Here is a 22,564-nt window from a genome sequence, read left to right on the forward strand (position 1 = left end):
AACAGCAGACAAATGGCCCAAGAGCTACTGGGTGGAGAAAGGATGGTTGATGAGACAGTAATAATAATAGCAACTCCCAACTTTTGTAAACCGCCCTGCTTTATACTGTTTCCAACTCATTTTGTGACTGGAGACCTAGAATCTCACTTCTGAACCAGCTTTTGTTTTTTTCTCTGTCAAATGTGGGATAACAACCCTGGCTTTTTTCCTCTGGGCTGAGTTAGGACATTTATGACTGTATATTCAAAGTGATTTGAATTGAACTCTAGTTAGTGAAATGCACGCTTCAACTCTCTTTGAAAAATATTTAAAAAATAAGATGGATTGATGGAGGGAGAGACAGAAATGTGATAAAGCAAATATCACAAAGTGTCCATTACAGAATCAGGGAGTTTACCATGTTATCCTTTCAACTTTTCTACATGCAAAAGATTTCTTACAATTAAAAGTATTAGGGGAATGGGACTTCCCCAGTGGTCCAGAGGTTAAGACTCTAGGCTTCCACTGCAGGGGGCACGGGTTTAATCCCTGATTGGGGAACTAAAATCCCACATGCCCTGTGGCACAGCCAAAAAACAAAACAAAAAATTGGGAGGGAAATGTGATTTGAAACTTGGAGTACCACACAAATGACAAAAGAAACAGATAGGATTATCCTGAGGGGAAGGGAAAAGTCATTTGCCGCACACCTGTTTGTATGCCCAGCACTTAATGAATATTCTCTCTCACTTAAGTCTTTGAATCTCCCTTGTTATTTTAGCTGAAGAAAGTGACCTCCAAGCGGTTAGCTGACTTCTCCAAGACCACACAGGATGGTGCAGAGCGGGAACTCTGATCCCATGGGCTGGCTCCAAAGCCAAGCACCCCACCACTCAGGCCCTCCAGAGATTCAAAGGCCCTCCTCTCGGCCATCTGGGCCACCTTCCTGTGAGGTCCTGGGCCAGCAGGCCAGTGACCTGAACCTCGGAGCCTCCTCAGGTTCCCCGGCTATCCAGTGAGTACGGATGGGAAGGTTTTTGAGATTTTTTCCAGCTCTGAGACTCAGTAGTTTTTTGAATCCAGCCAAACCCTTCCCCAAGCTTCAATTTTCCAAAGAGTAAAGTGATAGGGGAGGCCTGGGAGGAACAAACAGCCTTAGAAAGATTTGGTGCCATCTTGGGCCAGTGTCACAGAGATGGTCACCACACTTCTAATGTCCCCTTCACTGTCACCACCTGTGACAGTGAAGCCAGGAGAATGGAGGCAGGAGAGAGAGGCACCTTCTGCTAGGGGAGGGCGGAGACAGAGGAATCCTTGCATCCACCCCCTGTCTCCAGAGCAAGATGACCTCATCCCTTCCCAGATGGGATGAGTTTGGCCTCCCAGAGTCCCAAATTTCAGCATCTCGGGACCTACCAGCCTTGACAGCAGCCTCAATCTAAGCCCATGTGTACTGACCAGAGATGGGAAAGTCCTGGCCCCACAGAACGTGCCTCTGAGACGTTCTAGACGTTCCAGACGTGCCTCTGGCTTCAGGCCTCCCCCAGCCCTCACTAGCTCCAACCCTGGTCCTGCCTGATCCTCACACCCGCTGCAGACCAGGGGCTGCTCAGGAGCTTGGGCCAGCCCTGGTCAGGGGAGGGAAGGGAGAGAGGTCCGTGTCAGCCATTGAGGCTCTTCCAGAGGTGGATGGGGGAGTCTGCTTTAAAAGAGGACCCCTCTCCTGGTCAGAGAAGTGTCATCCTCCCCCATCGCCTCCTTCCAACCCACATCCACTATCATCCTGCTTGACATCAGATAGTGCCTGGCTCCCCACCACCTACATATCCAGTCCCAGCTCTGCAGCAGGACATTAAGAACCTCTGTGATGCGGTCCTGCCCTTTGAACCTTACCATCACACCATTCAGGAAAGAGTTCAAAAGCCACATCCTCCATGCACCCTTCGCCAATCATTTGGCAGATACTGACCGCTCCTCTGAATACCTGACACTCTTGCTCGTATACTAACGCTGGGAGACACTTGTTGGGTGCACTCCTGTATCTCCCAATAGTTGAGCAAAGATTTATTTGTCCTTTTCTTTCTCCTTTCCAACCGTGTCCAGTGCTTAGCACAATGTTGACACCTTAACACAATGTTGACAAGCAAGATTACTAGAGTGGGTTGCCATTTCCTCCCCCAGGGGATCTTCCTCACCCAGGGATGGAACCTGTGTCTCTTGCATTGGCAGGCAAGTTCTTTTACCACTAGCACCACTTGGGAAGCCCTTAGTAGATTCTCAATAAATGTGGAATAAATAATGGAATAATGGAGAGATGAGATGGATGGGTGATGGATTAAAAACTGAATAAAAGGGCTCTTTTAAACACTTAATTCTGCACAAGGCTGTATCAAGATAAATGTATGCAGATTTTTATCTTCAAAGTTATATGATGGCAGACAGAAAGCCTGACTATGCTAAGACATGGGAACCATCAGACTGATACGTGGATGTGCCAGGAGCATCCCACCCTCCCCAGGTCTGCAGCAGATGCAGGGGGGTGCTCTGAGAAGCACCCTCCTTCAGTGGTGCCCGGAGCCCCACCATTATTCTCCCAACCCACCATCATTCCCTCTATCCCAGCCTTCCTGTTCCAGCACCTGGGTACAGAATCATGAATTCAGCAAGTCTCTAAAAACCACACAGAGAGTAAATCAAGGAACTAGAGGTTTTCAAAGGAGAGCAGCCTTGCCCTGTATTTCCAAAAGCTGTCCCATAGCCGATCTCACATACACACACACGCGCGCACACACACACACAAGAGCCAGAACTGCTTTCCCGAAGAAGCCTGCTCAGCCCTTCTCTCCCCACCCAGCTCCTCCTCCTCTGGGCTGGGGAAGACAGCATTCCCAGGGTTTCCCATCTCCCATCCCCCGACCCCTCCCCCCTTCCTGAGCCAGCCCATGCCCCCTTTCCCTCCTCCCTCCTCCCGTCCCATCCCCAAGCGCAGTCCCGCACATCTGGTTCCAGTTGTGGTTGGTCCATTCAGGGGCAGGCCTGGGGGGTTCTCATAAAACTGAATAATACCAGTGTTGGAGCCCAGTGCAGCTGGGGGAAGGGAGGGCAGGAGGCCGAAGGGAGTGGGAGGGAAAGAAGCAGCAGCCGGGAGGCAAGGAGACAAGAAGAACCGAGAAAGGAGCAGGGCAGTGCCTGGCATCTAATGAGCGTTCAATGGGTGCTTGTTAATGGCAGATTAACGCTAGAGACACGGAGGGTAGAAAAGCCAGGAGGAGATAGGGGGACAAAGAATAGGGACCCAGAGGGAGGAAGGAGAGGAGCTGGGGGGGTGGGTGCCCATGGAGCCACAGAGAGGCCATTGAGAAGAGAGGGAAAATGAACAGCTCATGGTCGGGGCCAGGTGCTGAGTTAGACGCTACCACGCAGAGCGGAGGGGATGGGACAAAAATGGGGCCAGAAGGACACAGAGAGACAGAGAAGAAAGAGCCAAGAGAAGGTCAAGGCCCAAGATTCTCTCAGCCTCTCAGCTCCCTGGGAGGTGGTGGGGTGGGAGTGGGGGGCTGTCGAGCCAGAGCTGATCTCACTTGCTCCTTCATTTCACTTTCATCACTATTTAAATGCCTACCCTGCACCAAACCTTTCCCTTGTGTTCATCCACACAGACCCCCATCAAAACCTGGGAAGTGACTGTGACTCTTATCGCACAATTAGAGATGGGCTCAGAGCAGTTAAATGATTCACCCAACATTACAGAGCAGCTGATGAAGGAGAAGGAATCTGGATCCAGGTCTTCCAGCTTAAGAAGGCTCAGTCCCCATATAGCACAACCAGGCATTCTGGGTCCCAGTGCTCCCCCTGGAGGGCACCATGTCACTTGAACCCCCACTCTTGAGAGGCCAGATTCCCAGCCTCTTACAGTTCTGAGCTGGGCTAAGAGTTAAGAACACCCAGAAGGGAGGGACTGGCTTCTTAAATCTTCCTAGGGTGGGGGCAGGGGAGTGGTCTGCAGGGGAAGTGCTGGAGCCAACCCCTCCAGCACCCTTGGATCCCACTCTCCTCCTCCTTCTCCACCACAGAGAAGACAGGGCCACATGCCTGGACCCCAAAGGGAGAGGCCCTGGGCCTCAGAACCCCGCTGGGTCCAACACACAGCTGGCTGGGAGCCAGACCCCGGGGGACCGCCCTAGGCATGTTTGTCTGTGCATTTGGGTAGCAGCCTCCCGCTTCTGACCACACCACCCCACCACGGCTGGGGATGAGTTGAGGCTGTCCTCCAGAATGCTTTCATCCCAGGACCACCCCTGGGACCCCTGTCTAGGGCACCCTCCAAAGCTGACTCCAGGAGCCACACTCTGCCCTGTTGCCCCACAGAGCCCCTTCTCCCTCGTTTCCTTCCTGAGCCTGGGCTTTGCAGCTCAGGTCACTGGTTGTTTCCTTTCCTATTTGTCATCCTTAACACTCAGGCCAGACTGAAGCAGGAGAGGGATGCCCCCTCCTCACCACACTCCCCTATTTGCATCTCATTTGCATGCATTCCCAGCATGTCTCAGCGTGCAGCCCAGCCTCAGGCCCTCGGCCACACAGGCCCCCCCAGGGAGGATGAAGTGCTATGTGTTAGTCACTGAGTTGCGTCTGACTCTCTGTGACCTCATGGACTGCAGCCCACCAAGCTCCTCTGTCCATGGAATTATCCAGGCAAGAATACTGGAGTGGGTTGCCATGCCCTTCTCCAGGGGATCTTCCTGACCCAAGGATCGAACCCAGGGCTCCCACGTTGCAGGCAGACTCTTTACCGTCTGAGCCACCAGGGGAAATGGATCAGGGAGAAGAGGCAATAGGCTTCCACATTCTGGCTTCCTTCTCTCAGATTTGTACCACAGTCTGAGGATGGAGGATCAAGAGGGCAGGGAAAGCCTGGGGAAAACGGTCTGCCAACAATGTGTGCCCAGGACACCTGCTGGCAGTCCCTCCCTCCCTGGAGCCTGCCTCAGTTTCCAGCCAGGAGAGGCACTGGGAGTCAGTTCCAGCCCTGCTCAGCCACCAATGGCTTGGGGACCAAAGGTCACTCCCAGTCCCTCTTGGCTTTCATCTCCTTATCGGATAACCTCAGGTCCCTTGGAAGTTTCCAGGCAGATGTTGATCCCTGGCTGCTGGTGTCAGTTGACTGTACACAAATCGCTATCTCCCCTGAGAAGTGCAATTTTAAAGCATGAAGGACTCTGAGATTCAGATGCCTCCAGGCAGGATTCCTCTTAGCCCTCCCCCAGTGATGATTACTGGCTCAGCCTGAATCCTTTCAGAGACCCACGTCCCTCCCCAGCAGAGCCACATCCACTACCAGAACTCCTTTATTATAAAGTTCCTGGACTGGACGGTGGGGGAATCCCCTAACCTGAATTATCTGGATCTCAGGAAGGTGTTGGCAGGATTCATGCTGAAATGCTTAGAGAAAAGATAGAAAGTCGAGTGGATTCCTAGCCAGCAAGCCAAGGAGTGTTGATTAATAGATCAATGTCAACTTCCGGACTTGCCAAAGGGCTCTGTCCTCTGCCCTGGCTTGTCCGAAATACTTATCAGTAACTAAGGTGAAGACTCAGAATGGAGGCTACTGAGCACACAAAGAAAACAAAAAGCAGAAAGAAAAGCTAAGGTATCCAACTGAAGTGCAAAACCAACTATAAAAAAGGTTAAAATTAGCAAGGAAACATTTTTCTTGCAGTGAAGTCCTGAACTAAGATTCAAAGGTTCATTTTTTTCAAAAACTGAATTAATCATGTAGGAAAAGGTCTAAGATTTGGTGAAAACAAATTCAGTTCATACGGCAGAAGGATATGGCTGACCCCTGAACTTTTGCAACTTTTGGTTGCCTGAAGAAAGGTATGGAATCAAAATTAAAGGAAGGGACAGTTCCATTCAACTCCACACAGCTTAGACATCATCAGAAATGTCAAGTTCTCTTCCACACACTACAAACCAAAGAGCATCCAGAGGAGGACAACAGTACACACTCAGTAAATATTTCTTTTAAAAAAGCACAAGAAAGGTTAATGAAATTGGGCCCCATTTTTATTTCATATGATAAAGAAAGGATACAACATTCATCATCAAATACTTGAAAAACTGTCTTGGGAAGGTGAGCCAGCGCAAATTCCACTGCCCATGTACACCTCCCTTTGTCTTTCTGCCCCTCCATCTGTGAATTCCTTGAGCCTGGGACCACTTCCCATTCATCTCTGAATGTCCAAGAGGCAGAAACAGCCAAGGCTAAGCAGTTGCTAAGGACAGGATAGCATCCTGACAAGGCCAGGCCTGCAGGTGCCAATCAGCAGAGTAAACGCTGGCCCCAGCATGAGAACCCACCTCTAGCCAAGCCGGCTGCCAGGCAGGAAGAGGCAAGGATCCGGGCTGGTGGCTGAACTTCCAGCTTGGACCTGCTACCCAGGCTGGCTCACTGGTCAACTAGCCTCCTACTCCCTAAAACTGCCTCCTTGCCTGCCCAGTAGCTCTGTAGGGACTGGCACTAGCTTGCCACCTTTGCCCAGAGTCTGAAGCCCTGCAGCAGCCCACTTCCTGCGAGAGGTTGGGTTCCTCTCCCTCCTCTCTCATCACCAGCATGGGGTTCGCCCATGCCTCACCCTTTAGGGCATCTACTTCCCTCCCCTGAAACACCCCCCGCCCCATTTCAAGGTGCCCCTCATCTCATCATTCCTTCTCCATAACATCTAAACACACGTCTCCAGAGTTCCTCTTATGACTGTCTCCTTGCCCTGGGCCCCCTGGCAATGAGCTGCTGAAAATTTTAGCCCTTGTCCTACTCTCAGGCTCTCCCCAGATTTTTTTTTAATTACATAGTACTTTTAGGGTTGGACAGAATTGGAGACTTCCTTCCTGAGAACTGAGGTTCCTATAGATAACAATAATCCCTATAGATAATAATCACCATTTGAGTTCCACCTTGAAATGAATTGATGTCCTTCCCTGGATATGAGAATCAGAGAAACCTGGCCCCCTCCTACTAAGGCTCAGGAGTGGAGAGAGTGTCCAGGCTTTGGAGTTACACGAGCCTGGCCAACCACTCACTGGCTGCATGATCTCAGGCAAGTCACTTAACCACTTAAGGCACTGCTGAGTGCAGAGTCTGGCCTGAGCAGCATTCTCCCCCCACTCACGCCCCGGTATGGTTATGCTCCCCCCACATCCTACTCCTTCAGAGAAGCCATCACCACCCCCACCCAGAATCAAGATTCATCTCTTCTTCCCATAAAACTCTTTGGTCCCGTTTAATAAATGTTCAAAATTTATTGTGCTTTCCATGTTCTTAGAGCTTTGTGGTTATTAACTCGCTTTAATCCTCTTAACAACCCTAGGGGTATTGACCATTATTAATCCCATTTTATAGACAACGAAACTGAAGTTCACAGACATCAGCTATAACTGTGATTACTCTTCTAGCTGAAGCAGCAGCATCCATCAGGCAAGGACCTCAAGGCCTTTTGAGTCGACATCCTGTACGACGCAGGGCTCCCCCTATGCCTGGCGTACCCCCAGACCCTACCTGCACACCCCCAGCCCTCAGTTCCTCCCACACACAAGGCAGCTCCCACTGCTGAGAGGCCGCCTGCTCCCCGAGATGCCTGGTTTCGCTTCAGAGAACAAACCTCAAGGCTTTAGTCCTAGGTGGCGCTAGTGGTAAAGAACCCACCTGCCAATGCAGGACATGTAAGAGACTGGGGTTCAGTCCCTGGGTTGGGGAAGATCGCTTGGAGAAGGGCATGGCAACTCACTCCAGTTTTCTTGTCTGGAGAATCCCATGGACAGAAGAGCCTGGTGGGATACAGTCCATAGGGTCGCACAGAGTTGGACACGACTGAAGCAACTTAGCATCACACACACACATACACACACACACATACACATACACACACACACACACAATCACTCACAATCTCCCAGAAAAGTCACTTCCTAAGCTGGACATTACCAACTCTTTCAGTTGCTGGATCTTTCCACTTTCTAGGTGTTCAGCTATTTCTCTGGTTCTGATCCTTTTCCAGCTGCCCTTCATTCATTTGTTCATTCATTCATTCACCCATTCAGTCAACAACTGTTTTGTGAGCACTGTGGGGTGGACAGGAGCCAAGCCAGGTGGAAGGCCTACCCTCAACATCTAGAGGAGGAGAGACATGGAACAAGCCAAAGCACAGACACAAGTATGCAGTGACGAGCGAAAGAGCGGGTTGCCAGTGGGAGGGACCACATCCCTCCCAACAGCTGGCGTGCCCTCCACCCACGCCAAGCCATCCATGCAGGAGCGCGCTCACTCCGCACCACAGGCCTGGTAGGAGGTGTAATCCCTGCCTGCTCTGAACAGCGCAGGAAGCTCAAGAGGTGAAGAGGTGAAGTCACTTGCCCAAAGTCAATCATGATAAGATGGCAAAGTAGAGGTGATACCATCTTATCTCCAGAGGTTCAGAGAAGGTTCCTTAAGATCCATTCCCAAACTACTAACCCCCCGGCCACACACACATCCCAGCAGCAGCTGACCATGGAGAAGACAGTGGGCCTGCCCTGGCATGTCCCAGACCCCACGCTGAGCCCCTAGTGCAACACTGGCTTCACCAAGACGGCAGTCACCCTAACGCCAGGCCCTCTGCTTTTCTCCCACTTAATGTCACCTTCACACCTTTGACCTTTAGCCTGGCTGGCTTCAAGGTGGCTGGAAGGACTGTCCAAAAGGACATGAAGAGGTCCAGTCGCCAGCCCCTCTTGCATGAGACATGGCCCCTGGTCTCACCGATGACATCAGGGAGGGAGCAAGAAGGACTCCAAAGTCTGGGTATCAATCCCCCCAGGCTCTCCCCAAAGCCACCCAATCAGGACTCACAAAATGTTGGTGAGAATCTAGAGCTGACCAGAAAAATCCTGGGGATTCCCAGGTGGCGCTAGTGGTAAAGAATCTGCCTGCAATGCAGGAGACGCAAGAGACAAGGGTTCCATCCCTGAGTGGAGGAGATCCCCTGGAGGAGGGCATGGCAGCCCACTCCAATATTCTTGCCTGGAGAATCCCATGGACAGAGGCGCCTGGCAGGTTACAGTCCATAGGGTTGCAGAGTCAGACACGACTGAGCGACTCAGCACGCACACGTGCAGGGACCAATCCTCTCCTTGTAGTGATGTGGGAACTGAAGCCCAGAAAGGACAAGTTGGGAATCCCAACGTCACCACAGGGTCAATGGACTTGAATAGAGAACCAGGTGTCCAGCTCCCAGCCTAGCCCCCAGGAGAGCCAGTGCCACCCCAGCCAGATCAGACCAGAAGCAGGAGCCTGTCCACTTAACCATAAGAAGGGAAAGAGCAACTTGGGCCCCTGGGGTGGTGAGGGACCCACAGGGTCTGGATAAAGCATGCTTGGGCTCCAGGTGCAGCAGGGCCCTGCTCCCCACAAGACAAACAGAGCAAAAGCAGGAGTGGGAAGGCTGAGCAGGGCAAGGGGCAACAGCTGGAAGCCCTCCCCATGGGTGCTCCTCCCCAGGGACCCCACGGGTGACTGTTTTCCTAGGAACATTGTGTTCAGGCTGTGAGTCTTGGCTCAAGCACCCTACCCTGGCAGATCTCCAGCTGCCTGTTTAATAATGTACAGCCATGGGCCATTAACAGCAGATTCCAAACAAAAAAAAGTTCGATGGTTGTTTTTGTTGTTGGGTTTTTTTTTCTTCTTCCGGGTAGTTGGTGGTGGTTATGAAAAACAAGTCTTCTCTGGCTGGTGTCCAGGGCAATCGCAGCCGACCAGGCTCAGGGATCCTGGCAGATCCTACCTGCCTCTGCCCACCCGTGCCCCACCACGCTGCGGTGCCAGGGTGCCCACTCCCACTTCCACACTCTTGGCAATACCCTGGGCCTGCTACCCCAGGGGGGCAGCCGTCCTGGCACCTGGGAGTTCCAGGGAGGCCTAGGAGGGCCAAGGGAGAGGATGTGGGAGGTGCGGGCAGGGGCAGGGGAGGGGCAGGTGGAGGGCCGAGCTTTCCACGGGCCCAGCACTTCCTAGGAATTCCACTCCTGTCTGGCCAGAGCTGGGGGCGGAAGGTGGGGCCAGGGTAGCCCAACCAGGTGCAAGGACCTCAGTCCACAGCCAAATGCCCAGCTCTTCTGCACCGGACTAGGTCAGCCAGGGAGCAAAAATCCTGGAGCCTGCCCCCAAGGACGCCCGTTTCTCTTCATCCAAAAGTCACTAATTTTTTTTAATGAAACAAAGATGAATGTTTTTAATGATAAAAGGTACAATTCACAAAGAAGATAGATATCATAAACCATTAGACACCTAACGACAAAGAAACAAAGGTACATAAAGCAAAAATCCGAAGAAATATGAGGGGGAAAAAAAGAACGTAATCATAGTGACATCCAAGAGTCAGGATTTGGAGTAGGACCTGGGGAGTTCAGAAGCAAAGACTTATCGGAGGGCAGTTGGGACAGAGAGTGGAAACCTCGTCCTGTAAGAAGCTGCGTGGTGAGCGGAAACACCCTGGGCTTCCTGAAGCAGCTGGCCTGGGCGAGAAAGCCCTCCAGACTCTCCCGACCACTCCTTCCTGGCAAGGCGCTTCCAACCCAGAAACACGAGCAAGGCAGAAAGAGCCTTGGAGCCAAGGAGCTGTGTGTTTATGGCTCTGCCGGTCTTCCTGGTGACCTTGGGCCAGTCTCGTGCCCTCTCTAGGCCTCCCTCTCATGGCCTGCAATGAGTGAGATGAGCTGGGGGTCCCACATTCTGCCTGGAAGTCCTGGCCAGAGAGGAGCTGTCAAGCCAGATGCTGGGCAGACAGGGAGGTGCACAGTCATCATGATGATGGTGATAATGTTATCATTTATCAAGCTTTTATTGATTGATTGATTATTTATCAAGCATTTATTGATAAATGTTATCATTTATCAATGTTATCATTTATCAAGTGGGTACCACACACTGCTTTTTTTATTCTGCCAATAACTCTACTGGGCAGGTTACTATTATCACCAACATACAGAGGAGGAAACTGAGGCTTGAAGAGGTTAAGTCACTTGCCCAAGTTCATGAGGCTAGTGAATGATGGAGGCAGGACTTGGACTCAGGCCAGTTGACCTCGGGGCTTTTTACCACTCTGCCGCAGAGAGTCCAGGCTAGGGGAGTGGCCCAGACCTCAGGTGCTGAGAGCCCCACCAGCCCCTGCTGCCTGCCCTGCACGTCTGCCTGCTATCCTACCTCCCCCATCCACCTCCCGGCATCTCCCCACTCCCTGGTGCCGTCCAGTCTCCCCTCTGTCCTTTACTTCCCTTCTGCTTCCTAGGCCTCCTCGGGAGAGCTTCCTGCTTTCGCCAGGTAGAATCACACACAGACATAGACATGTAACCACAAACACTCACACATTCATACACACACACACATACACACACTCATGCACACATGCCTGCACACGTATCCACACACCGCACACAAACATGTGCACTTAAACCCATGTGCACACACACAGGCGTGCACACATCACTGCAGATAGCCACGCACACTCTTTACACATGCACTTCCAAACTTAAAGGCACCCAAAGATCCACACCGACATGCACACTTGCACCCACACAGGCACGTGCCTCACACTGGTACATACAGATCCACACACACACACACACACACAGGCACACACATGAGCTTCAGCCACGGGAGGTTCGGTGCAGACACCGGAGGGCTGTCTGGGCAGGCAGAGCCGGACAGGTGTCTCTGCCACGCCACCCGGGTGATTATTCCAAAGGCGAGAAGGCTGCCGGCTAATAATACCGCAGAACATTCCTGGCCAGAGATAAGCAGCCCCAAGCATCCCCGGCACGTTCCGGCCTCGGTGTCTCACCCCTCTGGATTCCACCCACCCGCAGCGCCGTGCTGGAGGAGCCCAAGAAGCCGGCGCCACCAGTACAGACAGACGCCTTGGCCAGGGGCCTGGCACGCTCCCTTCTCCAGGGACCCCTCAGAAACACCCACCCCACACAGGCAAGAGAGGAGGGCTTCATGCATCCTGAGAAGTGGGCTGAACTACAGGTCATCCTCCCCGCATTCCAGTCCCTCCAAGCTGGACAAACGCACCCCACACACCTCCAGGACTGAGAGCACCCAACCGGGACCCCCCCAGCTGCCAAGGGGTGTCTAGGGCACCTCATCTCACCCCATTCTCTCCACCACTTAATGACATCAGTGATACTGCTGATATTTTGCAGATGAAGTGACCTAGGTTCACTGAGCTCCCATAGCTAGGAAGGAAGAGACCCAGAATTTGAACCCAGGTCTTCTAACTCCTAAGCCAGGGCTCTTTCTAGGACCTCAAACAATCATCCGTCCTGGCTGAATCTTAAGTTACATATTTTCAGGGATCGCTTTTCTCAGAGAAAAGACTCGTTCATTACAGGCTCAGGAAGAGGGCACCCTCAGTAACACATACAGGAGAGCAACACCCCCACAAAGGTGTCCAGTGTCGGGGGCTATTCTGGGCATTTGTAGCTGCCTTGGAACAGGAAGACAGATGGGTGTCCATCAGTCGGACAGACGACAGGAGGACGGGAGTCCTACAAACCCCCAAGTCACAGAGAGTTTTGGAAGAAACTTGGGAGATAAATGGACCCCTTGTGCATGGAGTCAAAAGGGAGGGGTCCTCGGTTTTTTAGGGCTGGGGTTCTGTACAAAAGGTTGCAGGGCATCAGGACGAAGGGCTGGGGACGAAGGCAGGACCTTGAGGATGACATGTACCTACAGAGTCCTGAGGGGCACAGCAGAAGGGAGAGGGTGACATGGACACAGAGAGAAAAGTCAGATAGGAAAGAGACAGAAGACAGAAATACATGGAGGTGGAACCTGAGATCCCCAGAGGAAAGACGCAGCAGAAGGAGAATACGAGACGTGACCATACACAGGGGCGAGAAGCTGGAAAGTTCTGTCGGGCCTTGGAGATGCCAGGCAGCCCTCACTTCAGTCTCCCTCTGACCTGGATGCTCAAGGGCTGCAATTCTAAAGCCTGGGTGCACACACGTGCACACACTCACAAGTGTGCGCATGCACACAAGCACATGCCTAAACCTCAAATGTCCCTCTTGACCACTTGGTCAAGAGGTAAAGCGTTGCTCTGAGCATTTGTCACAGGACAGCACTGAGATCCAGGGAAGGGTTGCAGTATCCCCCAAGGTGCCCAGAATCAGGAGAAGAAATCTGGAAATAGGACCCAAGTACCCCCATACCCCCAAGATTCCCAGGAGGCAAAGGGCTGAAGCATGAGACCTCGGAAGCAAAGGCGGGAGAGGAAGGACAGTCCCTGGGGATGCTGGGGCACGACTTTCCCAGCCCCAGGGAGATGGGATCAGAGGAGCAGAGCGGCATCCAAGCTCGAGACCAGGCTCAGAGAGGGCAGGACCTTGGCTGGCAATTAAAGCAAGAGGGCAGGGGTCTGGGGGGTGGGACCACGATGGGGAGCATGGCCGAAAGCAGAGGCGTGTTCCCACAAGGCCTTGGCTAGCCCCAGGCCAGCCACCCAGTAAGGCTTCCCAGAGCCACCTGATCCGCACGGCCAGACCCTTCAGTGCTGCCCACTGGCCCCCACTCCAAGCAAGCCAGGCAGCCCTGGGCATCTCAGGGATACAGTATTCATCAGGTGAGGCATCGACGGAGATGGGCACTTGGGCTCCTTCCTGTCCCCTAAGCCCCACCTCCATCAACTTCACCCAAGAAGCACCCACTGCCTCTCCCTCCTAAGTCCCCTCCTTCCTGGGCACAGGGCAGCAGGTCAGCAAGGCCAATGCCAGGGAGCGGAAGCTGGGACCAGGAGAAATAAATACTGGACTCCTGATTTCACAGCCAGCTGGACAGAGACCCCACTTAAGAGCCTGCAGGGATACATGAGTATCTCCAGTATAAGAGCCTGCAGGGATACATAGGTATCTCCAGTATAGACTGCAGAAAAAGAGGGATGCGAGAGGAGATGAATATAAACTACAGAATAGGGACCCATAAGAAAAAGGGATCATGTATCAGCAGTTGATTAGTGAAGAGACACAGGCAACAATACATGTAGACACACGATTATTACTGAAGTAGAAAGAGAGACTAGAGCACAGTTTTCAAGTCCATCTGCCTGATTCAAACCAACCAACGGAAACAAGACATTTTTAAGATAATCAGGGAAAACTGAATGCAGACGAGGTATTAGCTACTTTTAGGAAAATGTTATTAATTATGTTGACGGTGATAATGGTATTATGGTAACGTTAAAATTAAAAGTCCTTATCTGTTAATGATATGGACTGAAATATTTACAGTGAAATGATATAATGTCTGGGATTTGCTTTAAAAAAAAAAACAACACTCCAGCAAAAAAAGAGAAAGAAAAGAAAGTGAAGGGGGACAAATGAATCAAAAATAGCAAGAAACTGACAATTTTTGAAGCAGGAGTACGGGTACTATTATATAGTACTATTCTCCCTGCTTCTGTAGATGTTTCAAACCTCCCATAATAAAGAACTGACCAAAAAAAAAAACATATATATATATGGTGGCTCAGTTGGTAAAGAATCTGCCTGCAATGCAGGAGACTGCCTGCAGGAGACCTGGGTTCGATCCCTGGGTCAGGAAGATCCCCTGGAGAAGGAAACGGCAACCCACTCCAGTACTCTTGCCTAGGAAATCCCATGGACAGAGGAACCTAGCAGGCAATAATCTATGAGGTCGCAAGAGTCAGACATGACTTAACGACTAAACCAGCACATACAAGAGTGAGAGAAGTTTACCTGATCCAAAATTCCTGAGATGTAGTATTCTATTACTACTGATTTTCCTTGGAAACATGGTTCAACAATGTTATTTTAATTTTTTAGTTTAATTTACCAAGAAGCTAAAACAGATAACTATAGATTAAGCCCAGTCTTAGAATGAGTAAAAGGTTAAAAAAGCAAGTCAGGTTTTTAAAATGATGTTATAGTGCAGGATGGTGATGACTGATACAGTAAAAGAGGAAAGGAGAGAGAGCACCGAATCCTAACCACCGCACCACCAGGGAGCATCTAAAGACGAAAGGAGACCAAGCCTGACAGCGGCTGGGAAACCAAGGGGCTCACCCACTGCGTGGGAAGCCGATAACTGTCCCACCGCGGGCGTCGTTTGCTGTCTGCCCAAGCTCTTGTCTGTACCCTATCGGCAGGGATGCAGCTACACCAGGGACGTCAACCACAGAGGATGGAGTGGGCTGCTGCTGGGAGTCCCTGTTGATGTAGCTGATGGTAAGACAGTGGAGAGCTGCTTGTTTATCAAGGGCAGCTCAGGCCTGGCTCTAAACTTCTAAAATCTCCAACCTCTAGACCATCCCTGGATAGTGACAATATCCTGCCTGTTTACAGATGGGAAAGCTGTGACTCAGAATAAACAGGCCCCAAGGTCACTGGGTGGTAAAGCCTGGATTCGAACCCACATCTCTCTGACACTCAAGGCTGCTAGGTGAACCTCGGAGGCAAGCAGATAACCAACCCAGCAGGAGCCTAAAGCCCCACCAAGAGCTGGAGCAACGAAAGAGCTGGAAAGGAAGACAAGAACTGTATGATCATGGGAGGAAAAGGAAGGAGAGGAAGGCAGGGAGGGCCTGCACCACTGGTCTGGGTGGCTGGACAGTTATCACACAGAAGTGGCAGAAAGGGAGACTGCAGCGAGTTGAATGGTGGTTAGACCACTAAGGGAACTGGATGGTAAAAACAGAAGATGGTGAGCCTTGGTCAACATTTCAGAACTCTTCTGAGCTTTGCAATTATTGCAACTCAGTAAGGGGAGTTTGGTTACCCCACACCTCCTGGAACTTCTAGTCAGCAACTGAAAATGGGTCTGATTAACAGAACTGGGGAAATGAGTATAATTTCTGAAATTGTGAAGTTCACAGGGGAAATACTAATAAAAGAATCCTTTCATTGTCCACCAGAGCCTGAAAACAAAAGCATTACAGTAATACCTTGGAGAGGGTTGCCTGCTTGCCCAGATCCCTAACTTCACGTCTCTAAGAACTGGAGCAGGAATGAGGAGGGACACTAACCTTCCTTTGCAAAGTTCTCAGCAGCCAGGCGGTCCCCATCCATCTTCCCTGGCAGGTGAGATGCCCAAGGGAGTTCCGGTCCCCTGAGCAAGTCTTGCCACCCATGGCTGCATCTTCTCTCAGGACTATGTCCTGTGTCCAGGGACCAGACCGGCTGATCGGAGCCTAACGCTGCGGCAGGGGAAGGGGGTGAAGGGGAGAGGATGGGGAGGCAGGGGACCACTGGGACCTCTGCAGCATTGGGGGTGGGGGGTTCTGGCTCCGCCTATTCACTAGCTTGTGGGGTGGGGCAAGCAGTTTGACCTCTCTGAGCCTCAGTCCCCCCCTTCCAATCCACCTTCCCCTCCCTGTCAGTGCTAAAACTGGAAGAATAATAATAGCAGCCTCATGGGGCTGTCTTGAGAATCCAGTGACATGATCCATGTAATGTGCTTAGCATGCAACCTAATTGCTTAATAAATAATAACCACTATTATCATTAATAATAATAATATTATTGTTGTTGTTGTTAACTATACTATCCAAGGCCCCCAGTTGGGCCCTTTGGTATTCAATGCTCTGCTGAGACCAGCTGGAAGGAAGTGGCCGGTGGGCAGCAGCCGGCAGGACAAAGGAGGGGTGAGCACCGCAGCTCAACCTCATCCTCTCCAGGAATGCAGGGCTGGCGGCTGGGAGGGTGGGGGGCGAGGGGAGATGCCTCGCCGCTGAGGTCAGGCCCTATTCGGAGCTGGCAGCCTGTTTATCATCCTCCCGGGTGGGGGGAGTGGGGGTGGGGGAGGAGGGGGAGCAGGGAGCAGGGAGCAGGGAGGAGGAGGAGAGGAGGAGAGGCAGCTGCAGAGAGCAGGGGGAGGACTCCCTGTAGGGGAGGGACCACTCCTGCAAAGCAGTCCCAGGAGATCCCTGCCCCTCCTAACTAGTCCAATGAGGGGGGGCAGGAGGAGCGCCAGATTCTATGAGTGGGGGTGTGCCCCCACTCAAAGCCCCAGCCAAGAACAGGACACTGACCCCCAAGGTGCAGCATCTTCAAAGCTCTCCCCACAGCACTCAGCAAGCTAGAGGTTATTTCCTGATCTCCATCTTCCAGAGGGAGAAATGGACAGAGGTTCAGGCTGGTCCAGCTCAAGGTCCAAGGATGCTCACTGACACCAGTCCCATCTCCTGGCTTTTGTCACTGCCCCAGAGGCTGGGCTCACAGAGGGGTACAGGGCTGGCATGAGAACAGATGTGCTCTTAAGGGGCACAGCTGGCCTGTGCAGTACTCCCCAGGTCAGGGCAAAGCAGGCTGGGACTCCAGGATTCTCCTGGGTTCATCATCCTGCCCTTACAGACAGACACTCCAGTGCTAGAAGGCCAACCCTCCCCAGCCGAACACAACTACCTCTACCCTTGAGATTCCAGTCAAGGGGCCCCAGTTGCCCCTTCAGTCCCCTGGGGCTCCTTCCTGGGCTCCCGCCAGCAGCCCCTGGAACTAACCCTTTCCAGCAGCAGTGTCAACCTGTTCCTCCTAGGTTGTCTTCCATGAAAATCAAGGGAACAGTCTGGTTCCCCCCAGTGACTGTGCCTGGTACCTGCCCTGGGCCGGGCTTCCCCTTATGGAAAGAAAGAGGGTAACTGATACCCAGGGAGGTGGGGGAACACCAAGACCCTCTCAGCAGGGCAGGTCTTTGGGGATATAGCTAGGGTTTTCCTCTTGCATGAAAGCTCCTTTTCCACTAGTTTCCACCTCAGCTTCTCCAGTTCTGGAGAAGCCAGGCCCCTCACCCCTACCTCCCTAGCAGTCTAAGAACCTCAGGGAATCCTGTCCAGTTAGAGAGCTCAGCACCTGTGGGCCCCTCGCAGGCTCAAGTCCCACAAGGGTCTCTCTGTATTTCCCTATCTGATTTCAGGATACTAAACACACGCACATACACACACACGTGTGTGCCCGGAGCCACAATTCCTGCCTGGGCTCTGTGGTTAATGCACTTCGGATTCTCTGAGGACCCTCTTCCAAAGTGATCAGATTAAGGAGAGGAACAGCTGCTGCTAACAGCCCCTCAGCCTCTCCTGGGTTGGAGGGGTACCCCAGGTGTATTCCCAGAAGGTTGGCGGCAAGTCCTGGAAGGTACTGGAAGCCTTGTGTGTGTGTGTGTGTGTGTGTGTGTGTTGGGATGTTCTCACTCAGACTTCCAAGACAGGCATTTAAAAATCCTTCTTATGAGAATTCCCCAGTGGTCTAGTGGTTAGAATTCTTCATTCCCACTTGCTGGGGGCACAGGTTCAATCCCTGGTCAGGGAACTAACATCCCACAAGCTGCAAAATAATTCTCCTTTTGAATCCACCCATGCCCAGTAACAGCGATTCTCCCATTTTACAGAAGAAAGGAGGCATTTGCCCCAAGCTGTCACAAAGAACAGGAATCAAAGGTCAAATCTGGAAACTAAAGGGACCTGGATTGGGACTGCAAACTTCCAGCCCAAACCAGCCTGACAGGGGCCCTGTGATGTCCATCCACCCACTCATGCTGACATACGAAAAGCCAAATGACTCTCCTGCTTCCTGTAGGATGAGTGGGTGTGACAGGCAGTTTCCTATATCAACTTGGCTAGATAAGAGTACCTGGCGACATCATCAAACACCAATCTAGGTATGTGTGAAAGTGTTTGTAGATAGGTTGCTGCTGCTGCTGCTAAGTCGCTTCAGTCGTGCCCGACTCTGTGTGACCCCATAGACGGCAGCCCACCAGGCTTCCCCGTCCCTGGGATTCTCCAGGCAAAAACACTGGAGTGGGTTGCCATTTCCTTCTTCAACGCATGAAAGTAAAAAGTGAAAGTAAAGTTGCTCAGTCGTGTCCGACTCCTAGCAACCCTGTGGACTGCAGCCTACAGGCTCCCCTGTCCACGGATTTTCCAGGCAAGAGTACTGGAGTAGGGTGCCATTGCCTTCTCTGTGTAGATAAGTTAATAGGCCTTAAATAAAGATTACTCTGGATCCAATATGGGCCTCATCTAATCAGTTGAAAAGCAAAAACTGGTTTCTCGGGAAAGATATTCTGCCTTAAGGCTGCAACATCAACTCCGGCCTGAGCTGCCAGTCTGAGAGACTGCCCTTGTCAAACCTGCTAGTCCTCACAATTTCATGAGCCAATTCCTTAAAACAATTCTCTTCATCTAAATATCCCATTGGTTCTGTTACTCTGGAGAAGCTTCACTGCTACCAGGAGAAAATAACAGCTCACAAACCGTGGGTCCTACCAACTTAAAGGAACTCCCAGTGCCCAGAGCTGAGACAATCAGACGCAAGAAAAACAACGAAAGCATTGGATTATAACCTATAAAATAAAATCAATATCCACATCCCATACAGACATAAATTCAGTTCAGTTCAGTTCAATCGCTCAGTTGTGTCCAACTTTTTGCGACCCCATGAACCACAGCACGCCAGGCCTCCCTGTCCATCACCAACTGCCGGAGTCTACCCAAACTCATGTCCATTGAGTCGGTAATGCCATCCAACCATCTCATCCTCTGTCGTCCCCTTCTCCTCCTGCCCTCAGTCTTTTCCAGCATCAGGGTCTTTTCAAATGAGTCAGCTCTTCACATCAGGTGGCCACGTATTAAAAAGCAGAGACATTACTTTGCCAACAAAGGTCCGTCTAGTCAAGGCTATGGTTTTTCCAGTAGTCATGTATAGATGTGAGGGTTGGACTATAAAGAAAGCTGAGCGCCAAAGAACTGATGCTTTTGAACTGTGGTGTTGGGGAAGACTCTTGAGAGTCCCTTGAACTGTAAGGAGATCCAACCAGTCCATCCTAAAGGAGATCAGTCCTGGGTGTTCATTGGAAGGACTGATGCTGAAGCTGAAACTCCAATACTTTGGCTATCTTATGCGAAGACCTGACTCATTTGAAAAGACTCATAAATTTAAAATTGAATAAGTAAACAAATGGGGTGCGGGTGGGGTACAGGACAGTTCTTTATAGTAGAATTGCAATTAATAAACAAAGAAGTGGGAGTAGTGTTAGTCGTTCAGTGATGTCCAACTCTTTGCAACCCCATTAATGTAGCCTGCCAGGCCCCTCTGTCCATGGAATTATCTAGGCAAGAATACTGGACTGGGTTGCCATTCCCTTCTGCAGGGGATCTTTCTGACCCAGGGATCAAACCCAGGTCTCCTGAATTACAGGAATATACTTTACTGTCTGAGCCATCAAGGAATGATGGAAATAGAAAATCAAATAAACCAAAATTGAGGGACATTCTCAATAACTAAGATAACTAAGCAGTTCTCTTCAGAAATGCCAGAGTCAAAGGAGACAGAGCAAGACAGGAATTGTCCCAGCTTGGAGGAGGCTAAAGAGACGTGATGAATAAATGCAAAGTGGGATCTGAAACTGGATCCTGGATCTGAAAAGAGGTAATGGAAACACTGGCCAAATTCTACTAAGATCTGTAGATTAGTTAATAACATCAGATCAGTGTTTCATTTCCTGGTTTTGATAATTGTGTAACAGTTCCATCAGAGATCAACATTCAGAAAAATTGAGAAAAGAGTATACTGGTACTCTTTGTACCATTTCTGCAAATCTTCTGGAAGTTTAAAATTATCTCAAAAAATTTTTTAATTTAATTGGGTCCTGAAAAAGACACAGATTAGGGGTCAGAATGAGAGCCAGAAAAACATAATAGAATTAAGTCCTTGGAAGGGAAAGTGAATTCAACCTGAAAAGGTCCCCAGACACCTTGGAATCAGACAAAGACGCTCAGAAAAGAGGGCAGAGGAGGAAGAAGGCAGACTGCTCAGGGAGCAGAGCAAACAGGATAAGGTGACACAGGTGGAACACACAGGTCTTCCAGCTCTGGAATCATCACCTGGAGAGGGCCAGACTCGACATCTAATAATAACCATGATGCTACCACTACAGCTACAGCTGTCACAAATCCCTGGCTACTGTGCACCAGCAGCTGAAAAGCACTCTCCATATCTAGCTAATTTAATCCTATGACCCTGTAGGTAGAGAAGGAAATGGCAACCCACTCCAGTGTTCTTGCCTGGAGAATCCCAGGGACAGGGAAGCCTGGTGGGCTGCCGTCTATGGGGTTGCACAGAGTCGGACATGACTGAAGCGACTTAGCAGCAGCAGCAGCATGACCCTGTAGGAACGTTTTTGTGACCCTAGTTTGTACATGAGAAACCAAGAATCAGAGCACGTCAGAAAATGGTCCAAGGTCATCCAGTTGTAAGCAAGGAAAGCAGGACACCAAGCCAGCTCTGTCTCCAAAGCTCCCAAGCCTTAGCACAAAAGAGATCTTCACTGCTTCCAGTCCAACCTCCTCCTCATAATGCAAGATGGCTGCTGAGGGCTCACCATTTCACAAGACAGCCTACTCGAGCATGGACCACTCCAACTGCCTACCCTGGAGGTCCAGGCAGGCTTAGCAAAGCAGAACTTTGTCCACCCAACCTGTCTCTCTCCTAGGACCCCATGCACAGGGGGGCCGTGATAATAATAATGACAATAATTGCTGGTATTTATCTATTGCTCTGCACACTTTAGATGCATTCACTCTTATTCTCTCAATAATCTTCGGAAGCAGGAACTATTTTTATGACTTTTATAGATAGGGAACCCAAGTCATAAACAAACAACTTGCCCAATTAGAATTATGAGCATTAAAGAAGGAAAGTCAGACAGGAGGTCAGGATTCTCATCACACCACCTCCAGGCAAACTCTCCCCTGGAGGCTCTCCCTGAGTCTGGGTTCAACTCCTGGGTCCTGGTTCTACCACCTTCCTGGCTGTGTGAGCACACTGCTCGACCGTCTCAACCCGTTTCCTCCTCTGTGTCCTAAGGGATTATACTAATGCCTATCTTTTAGTGCCGGTGTGAGGATTAGATTAAATGAGCCTGTCTGTACAGGCATAGAGGATCTTCATAAGACAGAGACTGATGGTGGAATTCAAGCCAGTGTGATTTTCGGAGTGCAGGAGAGGGCACTGGAGCTTTTCCGCAGCTCCTCCGATCACATATGACCCACAAGTGACCTTCCTTCCCTGCTTCCTTGAATAGAACCTGGTTTGAACCCAGACACCTCTGGACACCCTCGCTTGGGTGCCCAGGCCCAGCAGGTGGAAACAGGCCAGGAGGTTAATCTGTGACTGGCTCTGCTTCACTGTGCCCCAGGGCACACATACCCCTCTCCTCCTAATGGCCCCCCGCTAACATCCCACCCTGCCTGCCTGCCTGCTGCCTGCCAGCTTAGCCAATGACAATTGGCCAAGTCATTCACTAGCCAAGGGCCAAAACCTCAGGGAGGGAGCAGGGGCCTCATAGGTCCTAAGCAGGGCAGAGCAGACAGGAGGACACGGGGCCAGCAGGTGACCGCAGGGGACCAGCAGCTGACCACAGGCAGAGGAATCAGTGTGGGAGGAGGATAAAGGAATGTGGGCCATGGTCATTCCAGTAGAGCAAGCCAGGCCTGCTGGCTAGGGGGTGTCGGTTAAGAATCCACCTGCCAATCAGGGGACGTGGGTT

The 22,564-nt window shown here is 51.1% G+C and overlaps 1 protein-coding gene across 9 annotated transcripts in view; it reads right to left on the reverse strand.

The window, feature by feature from the left end:
• The window catches only part of TNS1 (tensin 1), a 216,272-nt gene that overhangs the window by 147,968 nt on the left and 45,740 nt on the right, over positions 1 to 22,564 (reverse strand). The gene's annotated exons all lie outside the window — the stretch shown is intronic.

This window comes from Bos indicus x Bos taurus, chromosome 2 (assembly GCF_003369695.1).
Source record: "Bos indicus x Bos taurus breed Angus x Brahman F1 hybrid chromosome 2, Bos_hybrid_MaternalHap_v2.0, whole genome shotgun sequence".
NCBI lineage: Eukaryota > Metazoa > Chordata > Mammalia > Artiodactyla > Bovidae > Bos > Bos indicus x Bos taurus.